This window comes from Hemitrygon akajei, chromosome 10, assembly GCF_048418815.1.
Source record: "Hemitrygon akajei chromosome 10, sHemAka1.3, whole genome shotgun sequence".
NCBI classification, from domain to species: domain Eukaryota; kingdom Metazoa; phylum Chordata; class Chondrichthyes; order Myliobatiformes; family Dasyatidae; genus Hemitrygon; species Hemitrygon akajei.
Window position 1 is genome coordinate 71,385,265 of NC_133133.1, and position 25,430 is coordinate 71,410,694.

The window sequence follows — 25,430 nt, forward strand, 5'->3', positions numbered from 1 at the left end:
AATGAAAGGGTTATCATATGAGGAACATTTGATAGCTCTGGGTTTGTACTCATTGGACTTTGGAAGAATGAGGGAGAATCTCATTGAAACCTTTCAAAACCTTTCAAAGGCCTAGACAGTAGATGTGGAAAGGATGTTTCCCATGGTAGGAAAGTAGAGGACAAACGGGCACAGCCTCAGGATAGAGGGGCGTCCATTTAAAACAGAGATGCGGAGAAGGTTCTTTAGCCAGACGGTGGTGAATTTGTGGAATTTGTTATCACAAGCAGATGGGGGGGCCAGGTCATTGGGTGCATTTAAGGTAGAGTTTGATAGGTTCTTGATTGGCCACTGCATCAAAGGTTACGGGGATAAGGCCAGGCAGCAGGGATGAAGATGAAAAATGGATCAGCCATGATTGAATGGTGGAGCAAACTCAATGGGCCAAATGGCCTAATTCTGCTCCTATGTCTTATTGTCATGTCTTTTCCCTTCTATTGGCTTTTTTAGTTGCCTTTTGTTGGATTTTAAAATGGGGGACAGAGAAATGGCAGTTGAACTTAATACTTCCCACTCACTTTCGCCACCTTATATCACCTTTCCTTGGTTTTTATGTAGTCCATAATTTCCCTTGTCAGCCACGTTGCCCACCACTGCCATTTGAGAACTTATTCTCTGAGACATATCTATCCTCCCCCTTGTGAACTATTCCCAGAAACTTCAGCCACCTCACTCTGCTGTCAGCCCCGTCAGTATCCCCCTCCAGTACACCAGGGCAAACTCCTACCTCAAGCCTCTGCAATTCCCTTTATTCCATTGTCATACTGATACATCTGACTTATGCTACTGTCTCTCCAATTACAGTACGAACTCAACCATATTGTGATCACTGTCTCCTCAGGGTTCTTTTACCTTAAGCTCCCTAATAAAATCTGGATTATTACATAACACCCAATCTAAGATAGCTTTTCCCCAAATAGGCGCAGGCACAAGCTGTTTAAAAAGCCATCTTGTAGGCATTCAACAAATTCCCTCTCTTGCAATCTGACACCAATTTGATTTTCCCAATCCCCTTGCATATTGGTCCTCCATTGCAATTGAGACATTACCTTATTACATGCCCTTTCCAGCTCTCTTTCCAGTACTCAAAATGGAGGGGGATGGCCACAGGGGTGCTCTCCACCAGCTCCCCTTCACTCTCTTGACAGTCACCCATTTTATCATAATAACCATAATAATATCAACATTAAATGATAATCATTCATATCAATAGACTGGGACTTCTTTCCTTGGAACAGAAGAGTCTGAGGGATGACCTTACGAAGGTTTACAAAATCATAAGGGACATAATTAATGTGGGTGGTCCCAGGGTAGGGGAGTCTAAAACTTGACAGTATTGGTTTAAGGTGAGAGGGGAAGAATGTACAGGTGAGTCGAAGGACAAGGTCATTACACAGATGGTGGTGGGCATATGCACAAGCAGCCAGAGGAAGTGGTAGAGGTGAGTGCAATTGCAATATTTGAAAGACATTTGAACAGGTCTGTGGATAGGAGCAGCTTAGAGGGATATGTCTATTCCTGTGGTCGAATCCTGGGCTACTGTTGGAATAAAAGGGCTAAAAATTCTGCAGTATCTAATCATCTTTTGATACTTTTGGTTGCTCAAGTTCGGCAAATTTCCTGTATATCTTTAAATAAAAACTACTTACCTCAATTTAATATAAAATTTTCATGCTTTTTCTTAAAATTCTGGTCAGACTTTACCCTTCCTATCTTTCTAGCTTGCCAAATGTTCCAAGAAGACAACATACTTCACATCCCTAGTTAGATGCCGGCAAAGATCGGACTGCCCTGCAGGCCTGCTCCGCCATTCAATAAGATTGTAGCTGATCTAATCTTGACTTAAGCACCAATTTCCTTCTCTATCCCCCTACAATCAAGTAGCTTAAGTACTTGCGAGTCTCTGGTTGGAATATATTGAACAAATATACCTCCACAGCTCTCTGGAGTCGAGACTTTAAAGCAGCACAGATCATTCAGAAAAAAAAGAAAATCCTCATCTCTCTTTTAAATGAATGGCTCCTTACTCTGATACAATGCCCCTGGAAATATGTCATTTCAGCCCATCTTGCTCAAGTTGAGTTAGTCCCATTTGCCTGCATTTGGCCCATATTTCTCTAACCATTCCTGCCCAAATGACTTTTAAATGTCATTATTGTACTTACTTCAACCACTTTCTCTGGCAGCTCATTCCAGATACTCAGTCACTTCCTGGCTGAAGAAGGTGCACTCAGTTCGTTTTGAATCTTTCCCCTATTTTCATTGCCTTTCCCTCATGGAAACCATGCAGGGCATTGATATGTATTTATTCTATCTATGTGCCACATGGTTCACATGAGAAATAACTTACTATCCTGCCTAACCTTTCCTCATGTGCAAGATTCTCAGAAATCTTCTTTGCACTCTTTCCATTTCACTGCCTTACCTATAACAGGAAACCAAAACTGTACACAATACCTCAAGTTGCAGTCTCACAAATACAATATAACATCCCAAAACTTTTACTTATTGCTTTCTCTGAAGAAGGCCAAAGTGCCAAATGCCTTCTTCACCACCCTGTCTGCCTGTGATGCCACTTTCAGGGAACTACTTACTTGTAATTCTAGGTCACTCTGTTGTACTACACTCCCTGTTGTGCACAGTGAAGTCCTTTCCTGCTTTGACTTCCTGAAATGTAACACTTCACACTGATCTGGATTGAATGCTATTTTCCATTCCTTGGTTTATTTGCCTAGCTGATCAAGGTCCACTCATAATTTTTGATAACCTTCTTCAATGTCTACAAAACCTCCTATTTTATTATCATCCATAAGCTTACAAACTACACTTACATTATTCACATCCAAATAGTTTATATAAATGACCAACAACAATGGTCCAGTGCCGACCCCTGTGGCACACCACTAGCAAAGGTCTCCAATTTGAAAAATAACTCACCTCCATTACCCTCTACTTCAAACTATTAAGCCAATCACTTATCTACATACAGTAACTAGCAGTCCCTGGATCCCATGAGGTCTAACCTTTCAAATTAATCATCCGTACAGGACCTTTTCAAAGGCTTTTGCTTTAGTCTATGGTGACGACATCCACTGATATCCGCATCAGTCCTCTTGGTTACATCTTCAAAAAGCTCCTAATGGCTTTGTGAGATGAGGTTTCCCCAGCTTCCCACAAGGTCAGAGGATGTTCTTGGTCAGAGCCTGGGGAATTATCTTCTTTAATGTGATTTTCCGTAGTATGATGTCTGAAGTTCCCCCATTATTTATAAAATTAGTTCTTCTACCTTCTATAATTTTTCTCTCCATTTGTTTCTCAATATTCTTCCCAATATTATTCAGAAAGTAATTTGAATCTGTTCTCAGCAGAAACATGGCAGATAAGTCAGTCAATTTATAGACTTCTGATTTTAATAGGGTAAAGTTATATTCTTCTGTACCTTAACTTGATGAAGTTAATAAAGATACAGCTTGCTTTCTTGAAAATCATTAGAGAAATTACCTCTCTCTCCAGCTTTTCTCTTTCTTGTATCAAGGTTTCAGAGGCTCCTTGGCTGAATTGGAAGGCCCCAAAATGTGAAACTTTATCAGTTGTCAGTGTGTGGGTCACCCCACAAGAGATGAAAATGTTACATGGGTTAATGTTTTCTGATTGTTATTGAAATGCAAGAAAATAGTGTTTATTAACAACATTCCCGTGTTTTAATAAAGCTACACTGCTATCTGGCTTTAGTTGAACCCCTCAACATTGAAAATTAAAGGCACTATCATCTTGTCCAGAGTCTATAGTTTATTTGCAACAAGTTTTCACTGGATCAAATTTCTTTTCAGACTGCTTGTTTTTGTGACCACACTCTGATGTCCGGTTAGAGGATTGCCCTTTTCTTGTTACGTTATGCTTCTGTTTTGCATTCTATCCCCAAAGCCGTTCTGATCCTGCAGAGTTTGGTTTACTTACATTTGAAACACACCTTTCGCAACAGATCCCCAGGACACCTGGGAACTTTGTAGGCTTTTGGGATTCAGTGAATTTTTATTGGTTAATTTTCTTGAATAAGGAAATCCACTTGATGCAAACTACGGAAACAAAAAATGAGCAAGCTGCAATCATCATTGTATTTATCGAAGTAATTTGTATTCAAAATTTACTCTTTATTACAAAGAGCATTTAAGGTAAATCTTTATGTGGCAACTTTGTATTAAATGCTTGTGGTTTACTTGAAAATGCCTTGCTGGAAAGATCAGGTGACTTGCAGCTTTCCTGTGCACAGGAGTTGATCAGAATCCTACCCTTTCAGTTTGCAGTTTGTGATTGGTGAATTACAATCACTGCACACCATTGTCTGTTCTTTCCACTGCACGAAATTCAATAGAAAATAATTCCTGACATACGTACTACGAATGGATTTGACTGACTATAAATGGTAAAGCTATTCAAGGCAGAAGTTCATTCAAACCATCAGGGCTGTGACTGCCTTTACAGATCGGAAAACAGGCATGTTGCTTGATTGTTCATTCTCCAAAAGGATACTTAATGGTCCAACAGTTCCTTCATTGATCATTGGGAAATGAGACTTCTGTCTTGTGTCATAGGGTGGCCTCCTCTTTCAGTGATCTTGGATATTTGGAGAGTTTTCAAATCACCTAAGCCACTAAATAATAGGAGACTCTGTGGAGGAGAGAGGTCTCTTTCATTTTGGGACCAGAAGACAGGGTGGAGACAGGCTTTGATGGTAAAGATGAAAAATGTTAAAAAGTTGTTTCCATCTGATGATATATTCCCAAGAAAGGACGGCTACCTAAAATGTTGTTTCTATCCATATACTAATTACAATTTCTCCATTTATTTTAAACCACTAGGGTTGACATTTTGTTTTCTTTTAAAGTTGAACATACTCTTAGTGTCCTCCAGAAACTGCTTGGCTGGTTTTGCAAAGAGCATTCAGCCCCAACTATGATGATGCAGCAACCTAATGACATGGCTTGACTTGGCAAGTCCACCACAGTGTTGACAGAATCTCAGTTCAACATGATTTCCTTCCTCAGTCATTGCCATATAAAGTAGCATGAAATTTTGCTTTATAGCAAACTGTTGATATGTAACCATTATTGAAATCCAGCTTGATTTATCCAGCTTGTAGAGTTTGATCTTCAATGGTAAATGATGCTGGACAGGTAGAAATGGGGAACAAGGAAATGGTGGACAAACTCAGTAAGAATTTTGCATCGTCAGGTGTAAGAAACTAGCAGAATGCCAGAAATTCGAAAGTGTCAGGGGTGGGGAAATGTGTATGAAGTCACCACTACTAGAGAGAAAGGTCCTGAAGCTGAAAGATCGAAAGGTGGGTAAGTCATGTGCACCAGATGGTGTACACACCAGGGTTCTGAAAGAGGTGTCCAAGGAGATTGTGGACTCATTAGTAATTATCTTTCAAGTATCAATTGATTCTGGAATGGTTATAGAGAACTGGAGAATTTCAAATGTCACTCCACTCTTCAAGAAGGGCCAGAGGCAGAAGAGAGGCCTATTCGTGTGACGTCAGTGGCTGGGAAGGTGTTGGACCCAATTGTTAAGGATATGTTTTTGCAACACTTGGAGGCACATGATAAAATAGACTGAGGTCAGCATGGCTTCCTTAAGGGAAAATCTTGTCTGACAAATCTATTGGAATTCCTCGAAGAAATAACAAGCAGGATAGATGAAGGAGAATTGGTGGATGTTGTGTATTTAGACATTCAGAAGGTTTTTGACAAGGTGACAAACATGTGACTGCTTTGGCTTTAAGTTTGGGGTCATATCTTGCTGGAAAACAAATCTCCCAAGTTACTCTTCTCTTGCAAACTGCATCAGATCTTCCTCCAAGATTTCCCTATATTTTGCTGCATTTATTTTGCCCTCTACCTTCACAAGCCTTCCAGGGCCTGTTGCAGTGAAGCATCCCCACAGCGTGATACAGCTGCCACCATGCTTCATGGTAGGGAAGGTGTGTTATTGATGATTTGCGGTGTTTGGCTTATGTCAAACTAGCATTTAGTCTGATAGCCAAAAAGCTCAATTTTGGTTTCATCAGACCACAGAACCTTCTTCCAGCTGACTTCAGAGTCTCCCACATGCCTTCTGACAAACTCTAGCAGCGATTTCATGTGAGTTTTTCTCAACAGTGGCTTTCTCTTTGTCACTCCCCCATAAAGCTGCGACTGATGAAGCAGTCGGGCAACAGTTGTTGTATGTGCAGTCTCTCCCATCTCAGCCACTGAAGCTTGTAACTCCTCCACAGTTGTCTTAATGGCCTCCCTCAGTAGTCCCCTTCTTACACAGTCACTCTGTTTTTGAGGACAGCCTGCTCTGGCTGATTTACAACTGTGCCACTTTCTTTCCATTACTTGATGATTGACTTAATTGTACTCCAGGGGATATTCAGTGATTGGAAATTTTTCTGTATCCATCTCCTGACTTGTGCTTCTCAATAGCCTTTTCATGGAGTTGCTCAGTGTGTTCTTTTGAATTTGTGTTGTGGTTTTTGCCAGAATACTGACTCATCCCAGCAGTTGGACCTTCCAGGTACAGATGTATTTTTACTACAACCAATTGAAACACCTTGACTGCACACTGTGATCTATATTTAACTAATTATGAGACTTCTAAAAGCAATTGGCAGCACCAGTGATGATTTTGTGTGTCATATTAAAAGGGGTGAATACTTATGCAATCAATTATTTTGTGTTTTTTATTTGTAATTAATCAGATCACTTTGCTGAGATCTTTTTTCACTTTGAGATGGAAGAGTCTGTTCTGTTGTATAAAAAAAGCCAAATTAAATCCATTGTGATTCAATGTTGTAAAACAATAAAACATGAAAACTTCCAAGGGGTGATGAATACAGTCGGCCCTCTTTAACCACGGGTTCCGCATCCTCGGATTCAACCAACCGTGGATCGGGAAAACCCGGAAGTTCACTCTCCAGCACTTGTTATTTGAGCATGTGCAGACTATTTTTCTGTCATTATTCCCTAAACAATACAGTATAACAACTATTTACATCGCATTTACATTGTATTAAGTATTATAAATAATCTAAAGATGATTTAAAAGTACAGGAAGTCCCCAGGTTATGAACAAGTTTTGTTCCTGAGTCTGTGTTTAAGTCAGATTTGAAGTCAGAACAGGTACATCCGGTATTATTTAGTATCAGTTAGTCAAACGTTTGTCTTAGTATATAGTATATATTTTACCTTTCTATGGATGTAAAACACTTGAAGAAATGTATGTATTTCAATAATTAAACCACTGTGATGCTTAATAATAATTGTAGCTTTCATTGGGGCAGGGCCTTTCACATGCTCCATTAAAATTGTTCCAGTCGTTGACCGACTGTAGCCTAATGCTTTTCCAATGACCAATGGCGTTTCACCTCTTTCCGATCGCTTTATTACTTCCACTTCATTTTCAATCGTGATCGTTATTATTTTCGTGAACAGAAACACTGCGGATTCAGAGCTGCGCTGGGTACTAATGTCCACCGCACTGAGAGGTTAAATAAGGTCCGGGGTTCTGCTGGGTCCTAAAGACAACCGCACTGAGACAGGTTAAATAGGGGACTTGAGCATCTGTGTTTTTTGGTATCCGCAGGGGGTCCTGGAACCAATCCCCCGCAGATAAGGAGGGTGGACTGTACTTACTATAGACACTGTACCAGTCATTCCTACAGAGAAAAGTGTTCAGACTCTCACAGGTAAAAATGTTCTAATTGTTCCTGGACATGGAAACATAGAAACATAGAAAACATACAGCTCATTACATGCCCTTTAGCCCCCAATGCGGTGCTGAACATGTACTTACATTAGAAATTAACTAGGACGCACAGCCCTCTATTTTTTTAAGCTCCATGTATCCATCCAGGAGTCTCTTAAAAGACCCTATCGTATCCACCTCCACCACCGTCGCTGGAAGCCCATTCCACACACTCACCACTCTCTGCGTAAAAGACTTACCCCTGACATCTCCTCTGTACCTACTTCCAAGCATCTTAAAACTGTACTCTCTCGTGCTAGCCATTTCAGCCCTGGGAAAAAGCCTCTGACTATCCACATGATCAATGCCTCTCATCATCTTATACAACTCTATCAGGTCACCTCTCATCCTCTGCCACTCCAAGGAGAAAAGGCCGAGTTCACTCAACTTATTCCCATAAGGCATGATCCCCAATCCAGGCAACATCCTTGTAAATCTCCTCTGCACCCTTTCTATGGTTTCCACATCCTTCCTGTAGTGAGGCGACCAGAACTGAGCACAGTACTCCAAGTGGGGTCTGACCAGGATCCTATATAGCTATAACATAACCTCTTGGTTCTTGAACACAATTTATTATTATTTTATATGTTTTGATCTGAATAAACTATTTTGCTGAAACTGGATGTACTCATTAAATGGATAGATATATTGTCTTTATATATTCTATTCATGGATATTTTTGGTATGAAGTAGAATCAAACATGCAGCTGACATTTTTTATTATAATCATCATTACGAGGACTGAATCTGACAAATCTATCCATTTCAGGACTACTCACAATTTATTAGAGTTGTACACAATTAAAAATTGAAAACCATCAACGTAATGGCTCTGAATTGTAAATGTAAGGAGGTCAGTGGCCACTTGTATTGCTGTTGCCTCTCATCTCCAGCAACCCTTATTAAATCCTGACCTCCAGCACTGTCTGGATGGCATTTGCATATTCCCTTTGTGACTGTGTGAGCTTTCCCCAGGTGATCCAGTTTCTTTCCACATCCCAAAAGCATTCCTGTTGGTAAGATAATTGGCTGCTGTGAATCAAGGAGCATTACTACAGATGTGTGAGAGAATAAGTTGCAGGGAAAGTAGTGGAAATAAGTTCTTTAAGGTTGCCATAGCCGGGGGTGGTAGTGGGGATAAGCTCCCATTACCTACTAAATGCTCCTAATGTTGTGTTTTTTTTTCTGTATATTGTTACGTACCCTATAATGGGTTAAAAGGACCAGCAGAAATGGAACATACCTGGAGTCTGGTCTTGCTATAAACAAAACACTATTTATTAGTAACTACAGAATATAGTAATAAAACCAGATAAATCAAACAGGTTAGCAAAGTTTATGCATATATAAGTGTGTAAATATAAAACCCCAAACTTCTTCAAGCTCAGGTGGTAAATGATACAGTCTTACGATGGTATAGGAATGAAGTCATGAGTTGAGTTGAGGAAGAGGGAGGCAGAGAGAGAGAGGGAGGTGATTTGTTTTCCAAGTAAGCCGATGCCGTTGATTCTTCCACATCGTCCTCCGAAGTCCTGTTGAGGTCACCAACTGTGACCCCATAAAAGGGACCGTCTTCACGCGGTGAAGCTATCAACCCAAGCAAGGGTTAAACACAATGATAGCCTTCCACCGGTCACCCCGTTTCCACACTGTCAGCAAAACCCACCCTTTTGTGGGCACACAAAGCTCATCCAGTGTCTCTTTCTTCCATGTCTCCTGTGTGTTGTCTAAAAAGCCAGTTGACCTTGTATATATTCCAAACATACTGAACGCCAGCTGTCCATCATATAGCTCCGCCCTGCCGTAACCGTGGCAACTCATGGGCTGTTTGGTGCTCTCTCTCTCTGAATCAGCAGACACACTCCCTCTCTTTTGTTTAAAGGAACAGTCCATATTGAATAAACCTTACAATCTCGTTACACCTCCCTCCTTTTAGGAAAAATTTTAATCAAGGAGCAAAAGTTTGTCTAACTATTGATTATACAGCTTGAAACGATACACGTGTAATTATCAGGTAACAAAGCAAAAACGTATACAAACCTGAACTTAACATCTGGACAAAAAATCTGCTATAATGTTGTCAGTACCTTTCACATGTCTTATTTCCATGTCATATCCTTGCAAGGTCAGACTCCAGTTTAGTGACCTTCTATTCTTATCCTTCATTTTACTCAGAAACACGAATGGATTATTGTCCGTGTAAACCACAAGTGGTTTCTGCGCAGGACATATGTAGACATCAAAATGTTACAATGCTAAAATGAGCGATAGCAGCTCCTTTTCAACAGTGGAATAATTTTTCTGCTGTGCATTAAATTTCTTTGAGAAATAAGCTACTAGATGTTCAATTTCATCAACATTATTTTGCAACAATACTGCCCCGGCAGCTTCGTCACTAGCATCTACCGCTATAGAAAAAAATCAAGTGCTTTGAGCACAGGTTGGTAACACAAAATGGTTTTCAGGTGTTTAAATGCCTCCTGGCCCAGGTCACTCCATACAAATCTTTCACTCTTCCCTAGTAGTTTCGTTAGAGGGAGAGCGATGTCCGCAAAGTTTTTACAAAACTTACGGTAATACCCAACCATTCCTAAAAACCTCCTTAATGCTTTCTTGCCCGTTGGAATGGCCATGATAGCCTGAATCTTGGCCTACACAGGAGCCAGTTGGCCCCGGCCTACTATATAGCCAAGATAAGTAACGGTGGTGTAACCAAATTCACTTTTAGTGAGGTTTACAGTAAGATTGGCCTTGGAAAGCCTGTCAAATAGTTTCTCCACCACCGAGGTATGCTCTTCCCATGTGTCATTCCATGCAATACAATCATCAATATAAGCCCCTGTATTTTCTAAACCTCGAATCACTGAATCTATCATCCTTTGGAATGCCCCTGGAGCATTTTTCATCCCAAAGGGTAAAACATTGTACTCATACAGTCCAGATGGTGTCACAAATGCAGAGATTTCTTTAGCCCTTTCTGTCAAGGGAACACACCAGTATCCTTTTAATAGGTCAGTCTTTGTAAGGTATTTAGCCTTCCCCACTTTATCAACATAGTCATCCACTCTTGGGATAGGATAAGCATCTATCTTGGTTACTGCATTAACTTTCCTGTAATCAGTACAGAATCTCATGCTTCCATCCAGCTTAGGCACAATAACACAGGGCGATGCCCAGTCTGAGGTAGGTGGCCTAACAATACCATTTGTCAGCATGTATCCAAATTCTTGTTCAGCCATTTTACTTTTGTCTAGGTTCATTCTGTAAGGATGCTGCTTCATTGGATCGACTTTATCTACAATTACATCATGCACAGCAGCTGTACACTGTTTGGGAACGTCAGGAAATAAATCCTCATACTTGCTAATTAGCCCCTTCAATTGACTTTGCTGGTCAGGCTCCAAATGATGGATTTTACTGTCAATGCTTTCCACAACAACCGAATTTTTGAGCATGGTTGAGACTATACTCAGCTTGTTAAAATTATCTGGTACCTCGTTACCAGCCTCCACGACTTCACTTGTTTTTATAGCAGTACTCACAGGTGCTGTTTCGGAGTGATGATAAGGCTGTATCATGTTTACGTGTACCACTTGAGTAGCGTTCCTCCGATCGTGAGTCCTCACAACATAATTCAAAGAGCCAATTTTCTTAATTACCTGGTATGGTCCACTAATTTTCACTTGAAGGGGGTTGGTGAGGAGGGGGAACAGTACCAGGACCTTATCTCCAACCTGGTACCTCTGCTCCCTAGCTTTTCTGTCACACCAGACCTTCATCTTTCTCTGAGAGTACTGTAAATTCTGCTTTGCAAGGTCACAAACCTTATTAAGTCTGTCTCTAAATTCCAAAACATAATTGAGCATGCTGACACACACCTCCTGATTAGACCACTGTTCTGAGTGAAGTTAAGGGTCCTCTGGCCCTGTGACCAAAAACAAATCCAAATGGGCTAAACCCTAATGAATCATGAATTGAGTCTCTAACAGCAAACATAAGTAAATACATACCTTCATCCCAGTCCTTTCCATTTTACACACAGTGTATTTTAATCATGGTCTAGAGAGTGGAATGGAACCATTCTAAGGCTCCCTGGGACTCTGGGTGATATGCAGACAACACAATGTGCTTAGCTCCCAACTCACCAACTATCTGCCGGAATGTTCTCGAAGTAAAATCAGATTGAATTTCTTTGGGCAGATCAACCAGTGTGAAAAACTTGATGAGAGCTTCTACCACAGTCTTAGCCTTGATATTTCTGAGAGGAACTGCTTCAGGAAACCTAGACATAGCATACATAATTGTTAACAAATACTGATAGCCAGCTGCAGTCTTTGGCAATAGGCCAACACAATCCACCATGACTCAAGGTTCACCAAAAGCAGGCATCGGCCTAAGTGGTGCCACTGGAATGGCCTAATTAGGTTTCCCCACAACTTGGCAAGTGTGACAAGTCCTGCAAAAATTCACTACATCCTTTCTTAAATTAGACCAGTAGAATTCCTTCCTAATCCTGTGCACTGTCTTCCTCACTCCAGAATGTCCACCTAAAGGCATATTATGAGCCATGTTTAAAATCTCAGCCCTGTAAGCTTTTGGAACCACCACTTGATGCTCAATAGCCCAATCCTCACATGCCGGCACTGTAAGTGACCTCCACTTCTTCATTAATACCCCATCCTTAAGATAATATCCTACTGACTCCCTCTGAACCTCATCCTCGGACAGAGAGGTCTCCTTTAATGCAGCAATCTCAGGATCTCAGTTTTGTTTTACTATAAATTCATTCCCGGACAATGACAAACATCTCTCATCCGCCTTACTACCCAAGTCCTGCTGACACCTGGAGGGTAGAAAAGTCTCTGACAAATCTTTCTTTTTAAATCTTTTTATTGATTTTAAACAAACATAAATGAAACATGAATACAAAGAGCTTGAGAGTACATAATTAATAGGTTAAGGTATAAATACAAATAGATGATAATCCATATATAATAACCTCCCAAACTCATAGTGCTTATAAAAATGGAGAAAATAAGAAACCCCCCCAAAAAAAGAAAGAAAAAACCTAACCAACATAGGCCATTGCATTATATCAAATATACACAGTAGCGTCAATAACTCCGCACCTCCATCCAAATAATTAAGGATAATAAAAGTAAGGTTTAGGAAAAGTCAGTTTAGCTCATATGAAAATGTTGAATAAGTGGTCTCCAAGTTTCTTCAAATTTAACTGAAGGGTCAAAGACCACACTTATAATTTTTTCTAAACTCAAACAAGAAATAGTTTGAGAAAACCACTGAAATATAGCTGGAGGATTAGTTTCTTTCCAGTTCAGTAGGATAGATCTTCTAGCCATTAATGTAACAAATGCAATCATCCGCCGGGCTGAGGGGGATAAACGACTATTATCCACCATTGGTAAACCGAAAATTGCAGTAATAGGATGCGGTTGCAATTTGATATTCAGAACTGTTGAAATAATACCAAAAATATCTTTCCAATAATTTTGCAAACAGGGGCAAGACCAAAACATGTGGGTCAATGAAGCAACTTCAGAATGACATCTGTCACAGGTTGGATTAACATAAGAATAAAATCGAGCAAGTTTATCCTTGGACATGTGAGCCCTATGTACAACCTTAAATTGTATTAGGGCATGTTTAGCACAAATAGAAGAATTGACTAATTGTAAAATTTTCTCCCACTGCTCAGTGGGTATAAGACAGTGAAGTTCTTTTTCCCATTCCTTCTTAATTTTTTCTGATACTTCTGGCTGTATTTTCATGATCATATTATAAATGATGGCTACTAAACCCTTCGGGCAAGGATTCAGAGCTAAAATTTTTTCCGTAATATCCAAGTCTCTGACAAATCATCACGATTTAACCCCGCCTTTGCTATCATGGGCCTCAGAATCCTCCTGCTCCAAACTACCTGCATCAGCAGACTTCTTAGACATGCTTCGGGTCACTGCTCATGTATCAGTATCTATGTGTGGGTCGTCAGCAATAGGCTTGCTCGTTAGCTGCATGTTGGATAAACATCCCCACCTGCAAGGTCATTACCAAGCAAGACGTCAACGTTGTCTAACGATAATTCAGATCATACCCCTATCTTAACAAGCCGTGATACCAATTCGCATTTCAAAATTACCTTATACAAAGGCACAGCCTCAGTACCCTATCCAATACCTTTGATAATATTGACTTCATCACTTTTCGTCTCATCACCGAATTCCAAAACACTATCCAATATTAGTGACTGAAAAGCCCCAGTATCTCTCCAGATTTTCACTGGAACTGGGGTTGACCCCTCCTTTACAGACACAAACCCATTTGAGATGAACCGCTTAAATCCCTCTTGCACTCGGTCAGATCCTTCCTTCCTTAGCGGTGCCTCAACCGACTGAACACAAGCATTTGGAATTGTCTCCTTTTCTTTCCCTTTTTCCCTTTTCAGAGCAAAACAGTTAGCCGCCACATGACCAGGCTTCTTACAAAAGTGACACGTAAAACTGGAAAATTTTCCTTTCGACTGCTTTCCTTCCTCCTTACTTCTGTCACTAGTTCCCGACTTATTTTCTGGTTTTACCTGAGGGTTGTCCTTGCTATCTCTGTTACTCCTTTGGTAGCTCTTACTCGGGACAAGCTTAACTTTATGGGTTAAGGCATACTCATCTGCTAACCTAGCAGACGTGGAAAGGGTTGTAGCCTCTTTTTCATTTAAGTACGTCTTTATGTTATCAGAGACAGTTTTTAAACTCTTCCACTCTGCTTTTACCTGCCCACTTTCAATGATGTAGCCTAGGAAGCTGACCAAAGGGACATGGAACTCGCATTTTTCTGCCTTTGCGAATAACTGGTTTTCCCGCAGTCTCTGGAGGACTTGACAGACATGGTGTACATGTTCTTGTGGGATGCAAAAAAATATCAGGATATCGTCAAGGTAAACAAATATGAACTGATTGATAAAGTCCTTCAGTACGTCATTGATCAGGGTTTGGAAAACAGCAGGAGCATTGGTGAGGCCAAACAGCATGACCAAATATTCAAAGTGGCCCAGAGGTGTATTGAAGGCCGTCTTCCATTCGTCCCTCTCCCTCATCCTGACTAAATGGAAGGCGTTACGAAGATCCACCTTTGAGAAGATGGTGGCTCCATGCAGGGGTTCAAATGCCGAACTAATGAGGGGCAGAGGGTACTTGATTGTTATATTATTTAGGCCTCGGTAGTCGATACAAGGGTGAAGCGTCCCGTCCTTCTTTTCTACAAAGAAGAACCTGGTGCCTACCGGGGACGACGAAGATCTGATAATGCCCGCCACGAGGGACTCACTGATGTACTTCTCCATGGCCTCTCTCTCAGGTCGGGATAGGTTAAAAAGGCGATTGGTGGGTAACGGGGCCCCAGGGAGAAGGTCGATGGCACAATCATACAGGCAGTGCGGAGGCAGGGAAAGGGCCTGTTGTTTACTGAATACTAGTCCCAGGTCATGGTATTTGGTGGGGACTCAGGATAAATCGAGGTGTTCTGGGACAGGCGGGGTCACGGTAGCTTCCCTGGGAGATGGGACCAACCGCAGACAGTTGGCGTAGCAAGACTGGTTCCATTTGCCTATCCTCCCGGTAGACCAGTCAATGTGGGGATTGTGTTGGGTCAGCCATAAGTACCTTAGAACTACCAGGGCTTGAGGTGAATGAATGAGACTGAACCGTACCTCCTCCCGATGGCTGCCGGACAGGATCAAGGTCAGGGGAGGCGTACAGTGGGTCACCTGAGCCAGCAGTTTTCCGTCCAGGGCCTGGGCCTCCAGGGGTGTAGTTAGTGGCTCAAGAGGTATTCCCGCCTGGGAGGCTATGTCTTCGTCCAGCTGATTGCCCTCGGCACTGGAATCCACCAAAGCAGATAGGGACAGGGACTGTTGTTGGTAATTTACGGTTGCCGGGATCTGCATCCAAGTCTGGGGGGCTGAAGGGAGTGTCGGCGGACCCACCAGAACAGTAGGAGCAGGAGCTCTACGAGGAACAGAAGGGGGAGAGAGGTTAGGGCTGGTTGGAGAAGGTAAGGTGGACCGTGGGGTGGCCTGAGGAGTGGGGCAACCGGTCTTCTCTCTCAGACGTTCTCGAAGTCGATAATCTAATCGAATGGCTAGTGAGATCAGAGAGTCCAGACGGTCCGTGTCGTCCCTCTCAGCCAACTCATCCTTTATCTGGTCCGAGAGGCCCTGTCGGAACACTTCGCGTAGGGGCTCATCATTCCACCCAGAGTCTGCGGCCAAGGTCTGGAACTCAATGGAATACTTGGCCACACTACGTGAAGCCTGACAAAGAGTAAGCAACCATTTTGCGGCGTCCTTACCGTGAATGGATTGCTTAAAGACTTCCCTTATTTCAGCGACAAAGGAAGAGTAGGAGGAAAAACCTCTAGTCAGTTTTCCCATATCGCGGTTGCCCAGGCCAAGGCATCCCTTCATAGCGGCCCCATGATGTATGCAATCTTTGATTTATCGGAGGTGTAGGTATGTGGATGCAGCAGGCCTACTGGGCCTGAACACCTCCCTCTGCAACTGGATCCTAGACTTCCTGACTGGGAGACCTCAGTCAGTCCGGATCGGGAGCAGCATCTCCAACACCATCACACTGAGCATGGGGGCCCCCCAGGGTTGCATGCTCAGTCCACTGCTGTTCACTCTGCTGACCCATGACTGTGCTGCAACACAAAGCTCGAACCATATCATCAAGTTCGCTGATGATACGACCGTGGTGGGTCTCATCAGCAAGAGCGACAAGTCAGCTTATAGAGAGGAGGTGCAGTGGCTAACAGACTGGTGCAGAGCCAACAACCTGTCTCTGAATGTGAACAAAACAAAAGAGATGGTTGTTGACTTCAGGGGGGCATGGAGCGACTACTCTCCGCTGAACATCGACAGCTCCTTGGTAGAGATCGTAAAGAGCACCAAATTTCTTGGTGTTCACCTGACGGAAAATCTCACCTGGTCCCTCAACACCAGCTCCATAGCAAAGAAAGCCCAGCAGCGTCTCTACTTTCTGCGAAGGCTGAGGAAAGTCCATTGCCCACCCCCCATCCTCATCACATTCTACAGGGTTTGTATTGAGAGCATCCTGAGCAACTGCATCACTGCCTGGTTTGGAAATTGCACCATCTCGGATCGCAAGACCCTGCAGCGGATAGTGAGGTCAGCTGAGAAGATCATCAGGGTCTCTCTTCCTGCCATCACGGACATTTACACTACACGCTGCATCCGCAAAGGAAACAGCATTATGAAGGACCCCATGCACCCCTCATACAATCTCTTCTCCCTACTGCCATCTGGGAAAAGGCACCGAAGCATTTGGGCACTCACGACCAGACTATGTAACAGTTTCTTCCCCCAAGCTATCAGACTCCTCAATACCCGAAGCCTGGACTGATACCTTGCCCTACCGTCCTGTTTATTATTTATTGTAATGCCTGCACAGTTTTGTGCACTTTATGCAGTCCTGTGTAGGTCTGTAGTCTAGTGTAGCTTTCTCTGTGTAGTTGGTTTTTTTTTTACGTAGTTCAGTCTAGTTTTTGTACTGTGTCATGTAAACCATGGTCCTGAAAAACGTTGTCTCATTTTTACTGTGTACTGTACCAGCAGTTATGATCAAAATGACAATAATAGTGACTTGACTTGAGCTCAAAGACTAGAGAGCATTGTAACAGGAGGGCCCGGCACCCACCTGGGTCCCCGGCGTAGGGTTCAGGCTCGGGCACATACAGCTCTCGAGGGGATGGGGTTGCTGATTCCGGGGACGAAGCCATCCCGAGCGGTACGGTTTGGGTAGTCGGGGTTCTTGGAGGGGACGGAGAAACAGAAGCAGAGACCCGGTCCACTCGTTCACTGACCTTCTGCACATTGGTGGTTAGTGTCCGAAGGTTTTCCGTGATCTTCCAAAGTAGTTGGTCGTGGGCGCCCAATAGGTAGCCCTGGCTGGACAGGGCCTGTTGTACGGGATCCCTATCCGCTGGGTTCATCGTGGCCAGTTCGTTCTGTTGCAAGGACATGATGGTGGAATGAACCCAAGTGCTGAACACAGGCACGGAGGCCAAGTCGGGAGGCGTTACGGTCGTAGCGAGTGCGGAGTTGGTGCCAAAGGAGTCTTTACCCGGAGTCTTGGTTTTAGTAGAGAATTCAGGAACGATGATACACTTAGAACTGATAGCTCTAAGAACCATGGAACAAGGTTACTCGTACACGAATCGACCAATGAACTGGCACCTTCTCTCTCTCTCTCTCTCTCTCTCTCTCTCTCTCTCTCTCTCTCCGTCTTGTTTTACGGCAGTTGGCACCCAGCTTAATGGTGCATTACCGCCAACCTTCTGCTCCAGAGGTTGTGATAGACTCACATTCTAAATCCCTTCACCCAATCGCACACACACACATACCCTAACCTACACTTTATCCTCCCATCTTTGGCCATCCTAGTACCCTATTCCTGTTTATCCATCATATCCAATAAAAAAGCCCTGTACCCCTTAAGAAAGCTAAAAATACCCTAACCTGTGTTCTTTCACCCATGCCCAGCAACCCTTTTAATGTGAATTCCTGCACCCACAATTCCCTTAGATTAATTCCCATCATCTCTCTCTGTATCCCATACTTCCTGCAACTCAAAACTACACGTTCTAATGACTCCTCTTCCTGACATTCCTCACACAGTCCTGTCTGGTGTTTCCCTATCAATTTCAATGTTTGGTTTAGTGCACAGTGCCCCAACCTTAACCTAGTCCACACAGTTTCCTCTCTTCTGTATCTACTACCTACCCTAGTACCTGCAACACTTTTTTGTATTTGATATAAACTCCTCCCTTTCCCCTCTCTGTCCCATCTTTCTTGCAACATTTGTTTGATTATTTCCCAGATTACACACTTAACCTCTGCTTTACTGATACTAATGTGCATTTCTATATTTTCTTTCTTTAATGCTCTCTTTGTCAACTCATCCACCCTTTCATTCCCCTTCACCCCTACATGAGCTGGAACCCATAGAAATTTAACCTAACCTCCCTGATTTGCAACTCTCGTGACTGACTGAAGGACTTCATGAAGTACATCTTGCCGGCTGTTTGAGTGAGAAGACCTTAAACTTGCTCGTACTGAAGATGAATCTGAGCATATCAACGCTTTGACTAGTTTAGTTTTCTCCACCCAACGCAACACAACCAACACTGCCATCATCTCCACTGTATACACCGCTAACTTATCAGATGTTCTTCTGCTGATTGCAATTGCTTTTGCTGGTATAGCCACCCCAAACCCTGTCACTCCTGTCTCAGGTTCCTTAGCACCATCTGTATAGACCTGACTATAATTACTATACTTTTCCATCACATGACAGTTAAATGCACTTACCAACTCAGTTTTATACTTTCTTTTCCTTTTTACCTCTAACAAATGCCAGTCTACGTCAGGCCATACCAGCTTCCATGGAGCTACAACCGGATAAACTACTGAAGGACTTATCCTTAGATCAAACACTCCACATGATCTAGCAATACCATTCCCTACCCGACTAAAGTTTTCCCTCTGAAACCTCCCATTTTCCCAGGACTCCTGCAACACTCCTTTAGCAAGGTGAGAATCATTGTGTCCCTGCAAATTAACCCAGTAGTTTGCCATCAATTGCATCCTTCTTAATCCCAAAGGCATTATTCCCATTTCTACCTGCAGGGCTGATACTGATGATGTTTTAAAAGCCCCACTGCACACTCTCAAAACCTGAGCCTGAATCACATCCAGTTTCCTTATAAGAGACCTAGCTGCTGATCCATATGCTACACTTCCATAATCCAACACAGATCTTACTAAAGCCACATACATTTTCTTCAACGCTGAACAACTTGCTCCCCATTCCCTACCAGCCAAACATCTCATCACATTTATTACTTTTTTACATTTCTCCTCAACTTTCCTGATATGGTCTGCCCATGTTAATGATGAATCAAATATAACTCCCAGAAATTTAAATGATCCAACCCTTTCTAATTCAATCCCATACATCCTTAACTTCTTCCCTACCTCAATTCTTTTCCTAGTGAAAAATACAGTTTAAGTTTTTTCTACTGAAAATCTACATCCCCAATCGTAACCCCACTCTACCACTTCATCAATTGCTCCTTGTAGTTTCCTGATTATATGCTCCATGTTCCTGCCTCTTTTCCACAAGGCCCCATCATCCGCAAACAGTGACCTACCTATATCCACTGGTACCTTTGTGAGGACATCATTGATCATAATAATGAAAAGTAACGGGCTAATCACACTACCCTGAGGTGTGCTATTTCCCACTACGTACTGATTTGATAACTGTGACCCAATCCAAACTTGAATTTTTCTACCAAACAAAAAATCTTTAATCCAATTAAAAACTCTCCCCCCAACCCCCATCTTGTGCAGTTTAATTAATAATCCTTCCTTCCACATCATATCATAGGCTTTTTCAATGTTAAAAAACACTGCAGCTACTGACTCTTTATTTGCCTGGGCCTTTCTTATTTCAGTCTCTAACCTTATCACTGAGTCCATGGAATTCCTTCCCTTCCTAAAACCACTCTGATAACTTGCCAGCATTCCTCTCTTCTCAAGATCATATGATAACCTTTCAGTTATCATCCTTTCCATTACCTTACATATATTTGATGTTAGTGCTATTGGCCTGTAGCTAGTGGGTTTTGACGGATCCTTGCCAGGTTTCCTTATTGGAATTACTACTGCTTCTTTCCATGCACTTGGTAATCTTCCCTCCTCCCACACTCTGTTGTAAAAATGCAGTAACTTCAAGAGCGTTCCTTCTCCTAGATTTTTTAGCATAACATAGCATATCAGATCTTTCCCTGGGGAGGTTGGTCTCGATCTCTTTATTGCTCTCACCATTTCTGCCAAAGTAAATGGATCATCAATTATATCATCTGTTTCTTCCCTCCTGTTTAACACACCTGGGTATTGACTCATTGTTCTTTCCCTTCTCCTTCTCCCTTCGTCAGACACATTTTCTGAACTATGTATCTTTACAAATGACTTTGGCCATGATCTCAGCCTTATCCCTGCTGGAGACTGCTGTTTCCTCCTCAGATATCATTACTGGATACTCCCAATCCCTTCTATCTCCCCACATCCTCTTAATCATTCTCTGTACATCTCCCAAAGGCGTTGTTCTTCCTATTTTGTTGCAAAAACTCCTCCAACTTGCCCTTTTAGCTTGACGTATAGTTCTTTCACCACTGCCTGTGCCTTCTTATATTGAATCAAATGCTGCATATTAAGGGTTCTTTTAACTAGCCTGAATGCTCTATTTCTGTTTTTTACAGCCTGACAACATTCCTCTGTCCACCATGGTACTAGTTTTCTATTCATCCTATTTTTACTCCTGGGTATAGATCCTTCTGCTGCCATAATAATTGCTGAAGTCACCTGACTGTTTAATTCATCTATATTTCCAGAAATGTCAATCTTTGTCAATGCTTCTTCACTTAACTTCTGGAACTTACCCCAATCTGCTTTTCCAAACACCCACTTTGGGATTCCACCACCTAGTCTTACTTCAACTCTTTCACCCACTGAACATAAAACTGGGTAGTGATCACTGCCTACTGTTGAAGCAGTCCAGACTCCCCAGTTACTAATGCCAACCAAGACATTAGACACTAACATAATATCTAATACCGACTCAGTTCCTGTTGTTATGTTTATCCTTGTTCCTCTACCATCATTCATACACACCAAATCCCTTTCTTCCATCAAATCTTCAATTACCTTTCCATTTGAATCTGTAATCGGATCCCCCCCCCCCATATTGTGCTGTGAGCATTGAGATCTGCACACCACACTACTTTATGTCTGTTTTGTCCTTGTATCCTTAATAGGCTGTCCAAATCCAACTTTTTACATGGATTGTAGTAGTTAATTATAACCACTCCCTCCCCTCTCTCCCATATTTCCACCACTATGTATTCCTGATTGTCTCCTTTTTCCAGTACTCTATATGGTATACCTTGCTTGATTAACATAGCACAACCCCCTCCTCCCCCTAGATTTCTATCTTTCCTTATCATTATATACTCATATACCACAAAGTCTAAAGCTGGTTTCAACCAAGTTTCCTGAATACACACTACATCCGGTTTTACAACCATTTCCTTAATAAAGTCCTTAAATTCCTGGCCATTGGCCAGTAAACTCCTTGCATTCCATTGCAAAAGAATCACCATAATGAGTATTAACCAACCTATGACACTTCCTGGCTTGACTGATTAGTGAGGTTCTCCCTCACTTCTTCCCATGTCAGTCCTACTAACCCTAAATGGTTTACTGCTGCTTTGATCACCAGCTGAATTTTGTCACTTTTTGACTTTATCTCAGCCGTACTATTAATCACTCCTGGAATGAATGTTACTAGAGCTTTTTTTCCCACATAAATCCTGTCATTTATTCTTTGTTGCATCTCTCACATCCCTAATGCTGTCGTGGTTTTTCGTGCCTTACAAATGACCAGGAGACGTAGAAGATTCTTCAAGAAGGGTTAAACTTTAATTTGCAAATCAAAGCTGAGACAGTCATTGAGCTAGTCGCTGATTGCCCACCGATCCTTGGACACAGCAGCTTTTAAAGCAATCTCCTGGACCAGTTGCTATAGTTGCATATCACACGTACTATCTTGTCCCTATTGTTTCTACCTATTGACTTATTCATGTTCTAGTCTACATCTCTTAGCTACCTCTTATTAACACACCATTGTCTCCTACATTCTTAAGATTTCAAATAACAAGTTCAAACTACATAATCTACATCAAGGCTGACTACATAGCTTTGGTTACACAGCAAACAAGTTCAAAGCAAAACATCTCTTAGCTACCTCTCATTACCACACCATTGTCGTCTACATTCAATTGGATACATGCAGAGCACATAGCAAACTTCAAAGCTGACTACCTCTCTTAGCTACCTCTCATTAGCATATATTGACACACCATTGTCTTTAGCATTTCACATAGTTTTGGTTACACAGCAAATAATACAAGTTTTATACTCCATAATATTTTATACTCCAATAATGCTCCCTGTTCATTAGGAGCATTATTCTGTTCTCTTGACATTCTTACAGCTTCAGCATAAGTGATCTTTCTTTTCACTCTTATTTCTTGAATTTTATTCTCCCATCTCATAACCTCACACTCACTATACGCCACATTATGAGCTCCTCCACAATTACAGCATTTTGGTTCCACACTTTCCATATTCATGATCATCCCCACATCTAGCACATCTCCTCTGCCTTTTACAGTTTTTAGCTATGTGTCCAAACCTTTGACAATTATAGCACCTCAATGGCTTTGGCACATATACCCTTACTGGGTAACTCATGAAACCCAGGAACACTTTCCTTGGAACTCTTTCTTCTTCAAATTCAATCAATACTGTTTCACTTTCCTTTTTCATTCCCTCCTTTGTTGTTTTCAGTCTTAGAACATTAATTACTTTTCCCCCTTTGATATTCCTCTTCAACTCCTCCATGTTTATACTCATTGGTACACCCGTGATCACTCCTTTACCACCACCATTTCGTGCTCCCACCCTCCCTGTATATTCCACCTTGCATTTTCCTATCTCTTTTAGCTTGAGTGCTTTCTCAAGTTGTTCCTCATTCGCACATCTTACCAATAGATTGCCATCATTAAGGACTTTTGCAAATACTACTTCCCCTATCTTATTTGCCAGAGTTGTTGTTAGCACAAACGGGTTAATTTTCTTCATGTGTCCTTGCGCCTTCTCATTAAACCTAATTATGACAACACCTCCTCTCTGAACTTGTTCATCTTCCTCACTTTGAGAACTCTCTCCACTGTCATTTCTTATTCTTTTATTCCCTTTGTCTCAGTTTTCATTCATCCATCCCCTCACTATCTCCTCATTCCCTTTATTTCTCCCTTCACAATAATCCATTTCTCCCCAGCTGCCTACCTCTGATCCCAAATCCCTACCCCACTCCTTCTCCACTCTCTTTCCCTCAGCCCCTCCTCTCACCTTGTCCGCCATTACCAGACCCAGGCAACCCCCTCCCAGCAATTCCCACTCCTTCCCCACCCTCTTTCCCTCAACAAGTTCCAAACCACATTCACGCATGCACCAACTCCTCCCCCCAGAAGCTATCCAGGCTCCCCCCCCCCCCCCCGTCTGCAACACAGGCATCCACAGTAGCGGAAACAGGGCGTACGCTTCTGGCACCTTCTCGTTGTGGTCACAGGATTCTTAAACTGCATTGGCTGATGGAAAGCAGGTGTTTGTAGTTAATGGGACCTGGGAATGATTGGAACTAAATGAGGTGATTGAGGCCCAATTCTTGAGGTAAATAGCCAGGTGGGCGCTTGCCGGATGGGACCATGACAACTGCAGATGTTGGAAATTTGGTTCAATACATATTAAGTAATCTTGAGGGTCAGGTAGCAACTATGGAGGGAAATGAACAGTTGACATTTCATGCCAATGCCCTTTATCAGAGCAAGAAAGGATGGGGACAGAAGCAAGAATCAGAGTGGGGGAGGAACAGGAGGTAGTCTGTGATTGGGGGAAAAACAGATGTTCAGAGGAGAGAAGAAAAGCAGAAATGATATGAGAAGCAAGGAGTTGATAGGTGGGAAGGGTAAAGGGCTGAAGGAATCTGATAGGAAAGGACCATAGAACATGTAATATGAGAAGGTGATGGGGAGCAAGAGGGAGGAAGATAAAGGTGATGGGCATAAACTCAAGCAATTCTGTAGATGCTGGAAACCTTGAGCAACACACACAACGTGCTGGAGAAAATGAACGAGTCAGGCAGCCACCATGAAGAGGAATAAATAGTTGATGTTTTTGACTACCTCCAAGAGGACCATAACCTCATTGTGTTTCGGAGGCTTGCATGTCTCAAAGACCTGAAGAGCTACGTTGGGTTAAGTGAGGTCTTTATGCTTTGGCTCCTGGTAGGGTCACTTTTGCATTCAGATGGAGAAGCAGTGTTCATTGCTGTTTCCATTACAGTTTTGTTTTACCAGCCAGGGTTGATGGCCCTGAACTGAAATCCTGAGTTCAAGAGTTCAGTTCAAGGCCATCAACCCTGACAGGTAAAACAAAACTGTTACGGAAACAGCAATGAAGAATCCTTCTCCATCTGAGGGTGATGGCATTCCTGAGTCTCTACCCAGGACGTTCATGACCCTCCAAGGCAGGGATTCCCAACCTGGGGCCAATGGACCCCTGGGTTAATGGCAGGGGTCCATGGCATAAAAAGGGTTGGGAATTCCTGCATTAAAGTAATGTAGTGAGGGTTGGATAGGGAAAGAGGTGTGGAAATGTGCCACAAGGATAAAGAAAAATGGGACAGGGTGGGGCAGAAAACAGCGGAGACACATTATCACAAGTTCTGGAGCAATATATGCAATGTAAGGGACAAGTAGGGTAATCAGAGTGGAAGTGATACAGAACATGTGATAGGAAATTCCACAAAGCAGTTCACTGACCAGAATTTCATTTTTCTGTGTAGCATAATTTTGATTATGGGCCATAAACACAGCAATAC